This window comes from Monodelphis domestica, chromosome 3 (assembly GCF_027887165.1).
Source record: "Monodelphis domestica isolate mMonDom1 chromosome 3, mMonDom1.pri, whole genome shotgun sequence".
Classification (NCBI taxonomy): domain Eukaryota; kingdom Metazoa; phylum Chordata; class Mammalia; order Didelphimorphia; family Didelphidae; genus Monodelphis; species Monodelphis domestica.
The window spans coordinates 150504461-150518002 of NC_077229.1; positions in this window are offsets into that span (position 1 = coordinate 150504461).

Sequence of the window (13542 nt, forward strand, 5' to 3'; positions counted from 1 at the left end):
AAGGGTAAGAAAGGATCTGTTTTGTCACATAAAGAAGTGTACAAGGAACAACTCTCAAAATGGAGGGGAAAATAAAGACATGTTTTCCAATCCCTGAACACACACACACACACACACACACACACCACACACACACACACACACAACCAAACACACATACACAAATTTGGAAACAGAAATCTATCGTAATTACCCACTATAGAGGAGGGGAAGGAAATTAAGGGAGGCAATTGTTAGAAGCAAACAGAATTTTAAGGAGGAATTGGATAGAGACATAGAGATAGTCAGATAGAGACACTGAAAGATGGAGAAAGAAGGAGAGACAAAGGAAAAACTGAAGATAAATATGCAGTTAATAATCATAACTGAACATGTGAATGTAATGAACTCAACCATAAAAAAGAGGTTGATAGAAAAATGGATTAGAAACCAGAATTTTACAATATCTGGATTATACTGAACATGCTTGAAACAGAAAGACAAACACAGTATTGAAATAAAGAAGCAAAATAAAATATTTTATGTATCAGCAGGAGAAAAAAATAAGAGTAATAATCATAATCTCAGACAAAGCAAAAGCAAAAAAAAATGGGGAAAATATATAATTAAAAGTAATAATCTGGAAAACTGCATTTTGCTAAAATGTATCATAGAAAATAGAGTAATATCAATAAAATTCAAATCCATGTTCTCTGATAAAAACAAATTCTTAAATGCATATATAATTGCATTAATTTATACAAAATAAGAGCCATTCCTCAATCGATAAGTGATCAAAGGAAATGACTGGCATGTTTTCAAATGAAGAAATCAGAAGTATCTCAATTCATATTTGAATATTCTAAATCATTATTGATTAGAGAAATGCACATTAAAAGAAATTGGAGATACAATCTTGAACACAATAGAAATTACAAATGCTATCTTAATTGGGGGAAAATAGGAAATGTAATGAAGTGCCTATGGAGCTCTGATCCCACTAATAATTCTGGCCAACAATTTGGAAATATGTCCAAAGGGTTCCAAAATTGTATATACATCTTGATCTAGTAATACTGTTATTAGGTTGTACAACCAAATAAATTAAAGAAAAAAGAATGGAACTTATATATACAAAATTATTTAGAGGATTTCTGTGAGTTTTGGCAAAGAATTGGAAAATGAGAGATGTTCATCAATTTGGATAATGACTAAAGATGTGACATGATTATGATGGAATGCTGTTGTGCTATAAGAAATTACAAGGGCAGTGGTTTCAAAAATTAAAATAAAAGCAAGACCTATAAGGACTGATAAAAATTAAAATTAGAAGAACCAAGATATTTTGCATAACAGCAAAAATGTAATGATACTCAAATGTGACATCTGACTACTCTGATCAATAATATTATCCAAGACTCCAAAGGACCCAAACTGAAAAAATGCAATCTAACTCCAAAGAGAGAGAGAGAGAAAACTGATGACTGTGAGTGCAGATTATAGTATAACTGTCATAATTATCTTTCTTTATTTTTCTTGCTTTTTAATAATATTGTTAATATAAATATTTTTTGCAAAGTCCCACATATATAAATAATATCATTTTGCTTGCTTCTCAGTGGGTGGGGGAATATTGGTGGGGAAGAATAGAATTTTACACTCAAAATTTATAAAGAAAATAATGTGATGTGTTTATGATACAAAAATAGATATATCTGGATTCTAGAAAATCTTTAATCCTGATTCCAAATATGAATGTTCATGTATATGTGTATGCTGACTTTTACCAAATATTAAAAATTTTTAGAGAGGTAAGTAACATAGTGTGCCAACATACAGAATGTAAGGGCCTAAAGTCAGGAAGACTCATCTTCCTGAGTTTAAATCTGATCTCAAACTAACCATGTGACCCTGGGCAAGTCACAACATTTTTTGCATCAGTTTCTTCATCTTTAAAATGAGGAGGGGAAGTCAAAGGCACAATTATAATATCTTTGCAAAGGAAATTTCAAATGAGGGCACAAAAGAGGCAGACCAACTAAAAAATTTGAATAAAAGTTTCTCATTTGGATGTGTTTTTAATGACAAAGAATCAGAAAATAACAAGGCCCTATATATTCATTTAACATCTATGACTAAAATTGTTTTGTACAATGGTAAATGTTTCAGTATTGTACAAATATTTTATTGAGCTATATAGATAGGTATAAATTATAGCAGTAGAATTTTTAGATTATTATTCCAGCCCAATTGTACAACCACATTCCAATAACAACCTAGGCAGTTATTTAGTTTTCATCCGTCCTTCCCTACAGCTCAACCTTCCAGACTGTGTTTGATTTGTCCTTTCTCAATTTCCTTGAGCACAAGATATAACCAGCAGATTTGAGTATCACATGGATTTTCTTTATAACTATCTCAGCAAGGGAAGTAACTAAATAGAACAGATACTAACAGTACTAGACTATAAATAAATATTTGTCTTTGATAAACATTGGAGAGTTGACTCTAATGAATAATTTCAATTTTAGGGACAGAATACATTGTTCTGAGAAATATTGCACTCCAAGCACTTTTATGCCATTGGTACTAGAAATTTAGTTACTTGTGGTGCAATTTATAGAGAGCATAATAAGGCAAAAAATATGTTAAGTACCTGACTTTCTTAGGCAGTTTCATTGAAAACAAAACTTTCTGGGATTAATCAAGATAACCTCTTTCACTAGGTTAACTCATCTCTTAGTTGTGATCAGTGCCTCACCATGAAATATTGTCATCAATTCTTTCCAAAACATGTTATATAATGTCTCTAAGCCTATGAACAAATATTTGCTCTTTTGCATCTCTAGTATTGTTGACCCTGAAGGTAAAAGGGCTTGAAAAATAATCAATATCCCCAAGTGCAGTGAGGGACTACTCTCTACCTTTGAGTTTCAGGCTAATTTGGTGAGAGCAGCTACTGAGAAACAATATTTTTTTTCTATTTCTTTCCTCCTTTTAAGAAAAACAAATTACACAAGCAGCCCAAGGAAATTCACATAATCTGGATCTTTGATGGAAATTCACATAATCTGGATCTTTGATGGAAAACAAAACACAAGAGGGCAACTGGGTGGCTCAGTGAATTGAGAGTTAGGCCTTGAGGCAGGAGGTCCTGGGTTAAAATTTGGCCACAGGCACTTCCTAGCTATATAACCCTGGACAAGACAAGTAACCCCCATTGCCTAGCCCTTACTACTCTTTTGCCTTGGAACCAATACACAGTATTGATTCCAAGACAGAAATTAAGGGTTTAAAAACAACAAGAACAAAAAGAAATGCATAAACCCAGGGATGAATGGGTTTATATATACATGTAGATAGATAGGAAAACAGACAGAAAGATTGACAGAAACAAAGAAAGGCTACATGATTCTAGGAGAAGTCATTCTATCTTCCTTTATCATTGGATATGGGATTTCTTTGATATTTCTCTTTAACCTATGACATTTACAAAATTTCTCCACTCTTTTGAGTTATCCTAGTTATATTTTTACAGTTTCATTATAAATGGAAGTCTGTATTTAAATAAGAAAAATCAAAAGGATGATCAAAAAGTCATCCATATTAACAAGCATTAATGAATTTTCTAGGAAAAGAAATTCAGGGATAGATGAATTGATAAGTGATTTCTATCAACCATTTAAAAAACAATAAATTCCAATATTGTACAATTTGGAAAAATAGCTGAAGAAAGAACTTTATCAAATTCCTTTTATGACACAAATATGATGTTGAGACTGAAACCAGGAAGAGCTGAAACAAAGAAAATAATCTATAGAGTAATCTCTGTAATAAATTTTAAGCACAATTTTAAATTAAAATGCTAGCAAAGAAATTATAACAATAAATAACAAGGATATTACACTATGACCAGGTGAGTTTTATACTGGCAATTCAGGGATAGTTCTGACAAAGAAGATATGGTCCTCCAGAAAAAGGTATGTATATAGAGAAGGACCCAGATGGATTACTGGTAAAAAAAAAAAAAATCCACCTAAGGAATTTCCAGGGCCAGTGAAGTGCAAAATCCCTTGAGACTATATTGAAAAACACAAAAGTTAAAGTTTATTTTATAACTTGAGGTTAGGGAACTGATAGTCAAGAACAAAAAATGTCTCCGATTCTACAACCAACCTTCTATGCCTCTCTCAGGAGAGAACTCTTCGGATCTTCCAAAACTTCTTACTAGCTCCCTGTTCTTATCTAAAACCCCAAACCATCTGACTAACTACCTAGACTAATTATCCCAGATTGTTAATCAGTTAACTCTTAAATTGTCTCTAAAAGGCTATTGAGAATGGGCTCACAGGTGGAGTGAGTCCTTTCCCAAATCTGGGGTTGGCTTCTAAGGTAAAAACCCCAAAGACCAAGATGTTGAAATCTTTAGATTACCTCAGCCAAACTGACACAACACTGCAAGGAAAACTATGTCACCTCCTAAATATCTGCCAAGGCATAAGACCTCCAAGTTTCCCCACAAACTGGTCAGATCACAGTAGCTAATAGAGTTGTTGTTCTCCCTTCCAGCTCAGGGACAGGAAAACTAGTGAAGGGTCCATTAACTTCCAAATCATTCCTCTGCAGTCCTCATTCTAGAATCTTTTACAAGGGTTCATGGCTAAATTTTCCTCTCTCCCTTTTAGAAAAAAATTTGCATTTTCTCTTATTCCTTATCTCTCTATTCCTAAAGTTCAATATTTGAAAAAGTATCAGTATAACTAACCATATCAATAACAAAAATTAAAAAATAACAGAAACCAATTCATATTTTTCTCCAAGGATTTTGATGTAGCAGTATTGACTTGTTTGTTTTCTGAGTTTGGTTTTTGGACTTCATTGTTGCCCAAATGACTTTCTGGTTTTTTTTTTTAATTTGCTCATTTTCCAGCCTTTTTCTTGTCTTTTAACCTAAAAAAAAATCTGTTATGTAACTATAAAACACTTTTCACATGTATGGAATTAGATTTAAATAATTCAGAAAATATTAATTGATCATGGAAAGACAGAGCTAAAATAATAAAAAATGACAATTCCACCTAAATTAACTTACTTATTACTTAACTAAGTAATACATAATTCAGCTGGAAGAACAAAAGACCTAGAAGATCAAGGGCATTGATGAAATAAAATAATTATTAGATCTACCATATTAAAATTATTTTATAAATTGTCAATCATTAAAGTAATCTGACACTGGCTAAGATATACATTGGTGAACTAATGGGATGGATTAAGCACTTAACACATAATGGTGAATCACCACAGTAAATAGTGTTTGATGCTTTTAGAAGAATTCACTCTGATTAAAAATTGCTATAAAAACTGGAAAACAGAATGACAGAAACTAGGCATAGACCAACACCTCATTCCATATACCAAGGTAAAATCAAAATGTGTATGTGACTTAGAGATAACAGATGATACCATAAGCAAATCAGGGGATACTAAATACTTAAATTATCAGACTTTGAGAATATTACAGGATATAAAATATATGACTGACCACATTAAATTAAAATAATTTTTTGTGCAAATAAAGTCAATGCAATTATGATTAAAAGGCAAACAATGAACTGAGGAAAAAAATTATAGCAAGTCTCTCAACAAAAACTTTACTAATAAACTATGTAGAAAACAGTCAAATTATTAGAATACAATGCATTCCCAATTGACAAATGGTCAAAGGAGAAGAACAGGAAATTACCAGATAAAGAAATTTAAAATATCTAATGAATATATTGAATTTCCAAATTACTATTAATTAGAGAGATCCAAATTACCACCTCAGATCAATCAGATTGGCTAATATGGAGAAAAAGGAAAATGATTAATGTTGAATGGGATGTGGAAAAATAGAAACAACACACCATTGTTAGAGTTGTGAACATACAATTATTCTGGAGAGCAATCTAGAACCATGCCCAAGGGGACATCAAATCTAGCAATATTAAATCTGTATCCAAAGAGTATGAGGATAGGGGAAAAGTACCTACATATAGAAAAATAATTACAACAGCTCTATTTGGAAAAGGGAAAGGACAGAAAATTGAAGGAATATTGAACAATTAGGGAATGGCTGAACAAGGTGCAGTATATGCTCATAATAGAATAGTATAGTATCATAAGAAATGACAAACAAGATGATCACAAACATAACACACACTCAAACCTAGAAAGACATATAAAGGAATGCAAAGTGAAATAAGCAGAACCATGAATATGCTGAACAAAAAAAAACAATAGTGTATGATGATCAATTAAAAATGATTTAATCATTGTAAACACGGCAAATATGTTTAACAACTCCAAGGAACTCATGAGCAATGTGTCTTGTTTCATAACATGATGAACATAAAAAAGATATTTTATGATAATATACGTACAATCTATATCACATTAGTTGCCTTCTTGGGCAGGAGGAAGGAGTCGGAAGGAAAATGGATTGCAAAATATCAGAAAATGAATTTTAACAATTGTATCAATATATAATCCAAAAATGTTTTTTTTTAAATACTGTTACATGTAGACTCCACTGGTGAAGGGAACACTACTCTGAGTTTTAGGATCTTACAGATGCCTTTAGAGATAGCTCTAGGGATCTATAAATGTTTCAGTTCTTATATGATAGTATAATTTCAGTATTTGTGTATGCCTAATAATCTCCGGAACTGTGTTTTGTTTTGTAAGGAACCATAAGCACTTTTTTCTATGTTGGATCAAACTCCTCTGCATTACTGAGGCACAAGTTCTGGTACATGCTAGTATTCCTCCTTGCCCTAGAACTGTTTCCAGGCCTGCAACTTGGATTTGCTTAAGGGCAATGAAACAGATTCCTGGACCCAGAGCCAGGAAAATAACTCCTGTAATCTCTTTCTGACCAGATAACTTCCTGAAAGAGATCCAATAATGCAAACACTCAGGAAAATCATAGCCAAATTCCAGAACTCCCAGGTCAAGGAGAAAATAGTCCAAACAGCCCAAAAAAAAAAACACCACAATTTAAATATTATGGAACCACAGTCAGGATAACACATGATTGGCAGCTTCTACATAAAAGGATCAGAAGGCCTTGAATATGATATTCCAGAAAGCAAAGGAGCTAGGAACACAACCAAGAATCATCTACTCAGCAGGAGTGAGCATAATCTTTCAGGAGAAAATGGATATTCAATAAAATAAAAGACTTTAAAGCATTTATGATAAAAGACAAGAGATTAAAAGAAAATTTTACTCTCAAATACTAGACTAAAGAGAAACATAAAAAGTTCAATAAGAAAGTGAAATCATGAGAGATCCAAAAATATTAAATTGTTTATATCCCCAGATGGGAAGATGGTACTTATAATTTCAAAGAACTTTATCATTATTAGGACAGTTAGAAAGGGTATTAAGGTGTGAGTAAGAGAAATTAATTGGGATGGGGGTAGGGAAGGGAGAGGTAGAATCTCTATTGGGAGAGTTCTGAACTGATTTAACCATTCTAGATAGCAATTTGTATCTTCATCCAAAAGGCTATAAAGCTACATATACCTTTACACCCAACAATATCACCACTATGTCTCTATCACTATTTTTTTTAAGTGAAAAAGATTAAATGTTCAAAACTATTTGTAGCAACTTTTTTTTTTTGTGGTGGCAAAGAATTGTAAAGTTAGAGGATCCCAATCAACTGGGAAATAGCTAAGTAAAATTTGTTTTCTTGAGTGTAAAGGAATATCCTTGTGCTATAAGAAACGACAAACAGGAATATTTCAGAAATATTTGGAAGAATTTAAATGAATTTGGTGCTGAGTAAAGTGAGAAAAAACAGGAGAATATTCTACATAGTAAAAGCAATTATTGTACAAAGAGCAATTCTAAATTTATCTATTTTCAACATTACAAGGATCTAAGATAATTCCAAAGGATTCATGACAAAAAATACAATCTTCTTCCAGAGAAAGAACTGAGGGAGTTTGAATCCAGATGAAAACATACTAATATATATCACTTCCTTCATTTTTTTATTTTTCCTTCAAGAAAAGGTTAAGATAGAAAAAAATTACATGATTGCTTATGTATAATCAATATCAGATTAATTACTCTCTCAGTAAGGGTGAGGAAAGGCAGGGAAGAAGAGATGGAAATAGATTATTTAAGACTCAATTCTAAACATTAAAAATTATTACATATAAATGAAGGAAATAAAATATTATCAAATAACAAAGAAGCAAAAAATACTTATAAATAATACTTATAATTGCCAAAATAAAGGCAGGAATTATATAAAACACTGTTCACACAAATAAAAAAAAGATCTTAAAGAACTGAAAAAGCATTAATTGATCAAGAGTAGGATAAGACAATATAATAAAAATTACAATTATCCTTAATAAATTTACATATTTAGTGTCATAAGAATGAAGCCACCTCAAAATTATTTCAAAGAGCTAGAAAAATAATAACAAAATTAAACCAGAAGGGCAAAAGGTTAAAATATCAAGAGAAATAATGAAAAGAATGTGAATGAAGGTATTCTAGCCTTACCAAATCTCAAACTATATTTTAAGCAGTAATCTTCAAAACAATCTGGAATTGACAAAGAAACAGAGTTTTGAACAAATAGAATAGATAAGGTGCTCAATGCACAGTAGTAAAATATATACTAAGCTAGTATGAGATGCACTCAAACATACAACTTTGGGAGTACTATTTGACCAAATATGCTCAGAAAACTAGAAAATAGTATGGCAGAAACTATGAACAGACCAACATCTAACATTATATTCCAAATTAAAGTGAAAATCAATATAAACTTAATAAAAAGAAAAGGCAATTCCAGGACCAAATTAGGGTTTTACATAATAGTTTTCCATGATACATATGAATGAGGGAAGAATTTATGACCAAATATGACATAGATAATATAATGAAATATAAAATGGATGATTTTGATTACATTAATTGAAAAAGTTTTTGCACAAATAAAACAAAAGCAACCAAAACTAGAAGGGAAAGAAAAAGGGAAAATGTAATATCAACTATATCTGACAAAGGCCTTACTTCTCAAATGAGAGAATTGAATCAAATATATACCACAAAACATTCTCCAATTTACAAAAGGCCAAAGGATATGAACAGGCAATTTTCAGATGAAGGAATTAAAAGGATCATTAGGCATATGAAAGAATACTAAAACTCACTTTTGATCAAAGAAATTTAAATTAAAACACCTCTGAGGTACATAGACAAAAATGATAAATGTTGTAGAGGATATGAGAAAATATAAATATTAATACACTGTTGGTGGAGTTGTGAACTCACAAAACCATTCTGCAATTTGGAACCATATTCAGAAGGCTATAAAACTGCGCTAATTCATTGACCCAGCAATACCACTACTAAGTCTAAATCCCAAAGAGATGACTGAAAGAGACAAAGGATCTATTTGTGCAATCATCTTTATAATAGCTCTTTTTTTGTGGTGGCAAAAAATTGGAAACTGAGGAGAAATCCATCAATTATGGAATGTATGAACAAGTTGTGGTACAGGATTATAATGGAATATTATTGTTCCATAAGAAACAACAGACAGAAAGATTTAAGAAAAACCTGGAAATATTTCTATGAAGTGATATAGAGTTAAATGAGCCGTACCAAAAAATATTGTACACAGTGACAGCAATATCATATGATGATCCATTGTGAATGACAACTATTATTAGAAAACACGGATCCAAGATAATTCCAAAGGACTTATGATAGAAAATATTCTCCAACACTAAAGAAGAAACTGATGGACTCTTAAAAGTTCTAATTAATCTTATTTATTTTGATGAAGGAACATAAAAAACCCCAAAAGAGTTTACACTTATGGTTTTATAAGTGTAACCTATAGGAAAAAATAATAGATATTCCTTTGAAAGATCTGAACAAAAGTTTTGATTTCTCCTTTGGTTCAAGTTACCCTCAAATTCTAATCTGCTCAATGGTTTGAAAGAGACTATAGATATCCTTACAAAATTAATCCTTGATTTCCACAACACAAACAAAGTCTTAGGGCTTTATGACACCATAATAATAACACAAATATATAACAAATAAGGTCTTTGCCCTTATTGAGCTTGTAGTCTACCTTAGAGGACAGGATATACACAGCAGATAAATAAAAACATGGATTAGTATATTCTAAAAGACAAATTGGTGGTAGCATAATTTGGTAACTAATTAAATGTATAGTATATGTCAAGCATTTTGCTGAGTAATGGGGAAACAAAAAGGACCATGTTCTAACAAGGAAGATCTGTGAGCCGACATTGTTCTCTTTCTATCAATAATTAACTATCTAATCATTTCTTAAAGAGAGATGACATTAAGTGCCAAAGTGTCAGGCCTTCTTTTTACTTGCTATGTGACTGTCCAAGTTATTTGGCCTCTCTTCATGTACAAAAAGGAATGATACTTGTATTCCTTAGCTCACAGGCTAATCATGAAACTCAAATGAGATAACAGATGTAAAAATGCTTTATAAACATTATGAAAACTCCTCGGAATGACTTGCATTTTTATTGATGTGGGAACTTCCATCTTGAACCAACTAACTTTACCAACACAAGTTGTGACACATGTATAACTTAGTAAATGAAACTTGAGGAGTCATTTTGGACACAAAAATTAAATAAGTTGTTTCGGTTCAAATAGTGAGCTAAGTGAAAAATGAACCTAGGTCTTCCTAACTTCAACTGCAATATCTTACCCAAAATGCCAAGCGACCCTCTCATTCAATTATTCATTTTCCCAATAAGCATTTCATAAGTAATCACTATATCAGGTACTGTGTAGGTGTTTGGGATAAAAGACAAAAATAATAACTGAATTTTCTAGAAATTTACATTCATTGAAGGGTGATGAACATAAATAAGTGCTTATTTGGCAGAAGCATTAGCTAGCAGAGGTATTGTCAGGAAGTATCATGTGAGATGAGATTTGAAATAAGCATGTTCCCTAACTGCCTTCAAAAGAAATAAGGAGGGATTGAATTCTAAGCATGAGCATCCACAAATCCAAAGTGACAGAGGTGGTTAATGGAATAATATATGAAGAGGTCAGTATGACATGTATATAGAATGTATGGAGAGAAATGTTCAATATACCTGAAAAAAAAGAGCTAAAGCCAGAGCATGAAGGGCTTTGAAAGTGAAATCAAGGTGTTCCCACCATCTGTAGAAAAAGGGTGGCTACTGCATATTATTGACTAGAGTCGAGACAAAAGTTAGACCCATTATTTAAGTCTATGAATTGAAAAGTGAGAGAGCTGATATGGAAACACCAACTGTAAAAACAAAAAAACAAAAACAAAAACAAAAAAACAACTTTGAACTCACTCTGTAAGGGCAAGGACAGGCATTTTTTTTTTCCTTTCCTTAAGGAGAGTTTCCTTAAGGGGTGAAAAGTGTGTGTGTGTTTTTTTCTATATTTTCATCCCAGGGCCCCATTCTGGTGCATTTCCCCCATTTTTAACCACCAGTGATTAATATCTCAATTTATATTAACCAATCAACATCACTTAGCTTTTTTAGGGGAATATTTCTTGTTAATTTTTGGGAAGAACAGAAGTTTTAAAGTGTTTTCTCCCTTTTTTTTTTGTTATCTTGTTTTGGATGGAAGAGGGGCACTTAGTACTTCAATGTAAAAGAAGTATAGACTAACACTTAAGGAATTTGGGTCAAAGCAATTAGCCCATCAGGTTCACTCCCAAGTGAACAGATGAGGAACTAAATCATAGCCAGTGGATAAATGAGTCTGCTACTTCTGGACTAGTTCAAATGGTCTACAACTATTCATGGACTTGCCTGCTACCTTGCTCTTGCCTGAACAGTTCTCAATTTCAGCATGGGCACCAGCTCCTAGACTACTGATGCTCACGCTGTAACCTTTTGAAAACGGAAAAGGTGCTTCATCCAATCCTCCTTCACCTCAAAATATGAAGAATAGACATAATGTAAAAAGCGAGAATCAGTCCATGAAGCACATGATAACTTGTTAGGGAGAAAAGGTCTGAGGTTTCTCTCTTCCCTCGGTTTTTGCAGCAGTTCTGGCCATCTCATTTAACACAGCCAGGGAAGAAAGATAAGAGTTATCATTGTCAGGGAGTATCTTTTGAATGTACCCCAGTTCCAGCCTAGTAGTCTAAGTCTTCATAATGTAGTGAGCATATAGTAGCCAAGTATGAATCTTGGTTAATGCTTTAAATCAGAAAACATGGTCTTTCTATTACTTGTTTTTTTTTTATTTCCTACCTTATTGGAAATAGAGTTTTTTAACTCTTCTACAGAGTGATTTATATCAGCTGAAACTATTAAACTTATATACCTCCCTCCCTCCATCCCTACCATCTAAACATATAAAAAGTATTATTTTTTACCTTCACTAAAATTCTACCTTATTGATCCATCACGGAGTAGAAAGAGCCACAGGGTTTTGAAAACTGTGCTAGTGTTGCACAATCACTAATATCAAGGTTTAAAAAGGGGAAGGGTCTGAGTGTGGGCTCATAAACTGAGAATCTGTCTGTTATCTGAGAACTAGAAAATTGTGTAGTGGACCATCATTAAAAGCCCCCCAGGGCCCCCAAAACATGTTTAGCCCTGAAAATCCAATAATAAATAGGGAAAGAATGAGATTTGAGTTGGCAACAGGGGGACTTCACTGTCATTACACAAATTGGAAAATTTTTAAGGATTTCTTTGACATTTAATTTTACTTTATTATTTATTTTACTAAGAATTCCCCTAAAATTCTCAGGGCTCAAATAAAACTAGCACATGATTGATTCTTAATAAATGCTTGTTAAATTTCCTTACATTAAAAATAGGAACAATCTTGCCTACTTAGTGTTAGTAAACACCAAATCATACCCCAGGCTCCTAATGCAATATTAGCACTTTATATTGGAGCTCGATGTTGAATTCATAATATTATAAAAGTTTTGGATTGGCAGCAAAGTATAATTTTTCCAGGTAAAATATTGCATATGATATTGTAGTTGTAGGGAAGGGAGATGATGAGTACTGCTAGAGGTCTATTTCCCTAAATAAGCACTGCATTCTTTTTTTTTTCTGGAACATTTTGTCAAAAGAAGATTGGAAGGGAGAACAAAATGAATCCAGTTTAAAATAGGTCAGTTCATAGATAGGAGGCTTTTACCCCGTTTTCCAATTTTCTGTTATCTAGAGAACTGATTATGATCTAAGCAATGTCTCCTAGGCACTTAGGCAGCAGAGGAGGATAAAGCCCTTTGTGAAATAAAAAGAACCTTGAACTAGCATGCCCTATCATGCAGGGATATCAAATAGAGTGGAAAGTAATGTTCAGAAATAAAATTTAAAAATTGTATAAAAACAGTGAATAAAAATATTTTGTTAATTTCCCAAACAAATGAAGGAAATACATTTTCTCTTTTAGAGTATGCATGTTAACTCCAGAAAAAAATGGATGGGGGAATATGTACTTTTATTTTATTTTCTTCAATTTTGACTCATA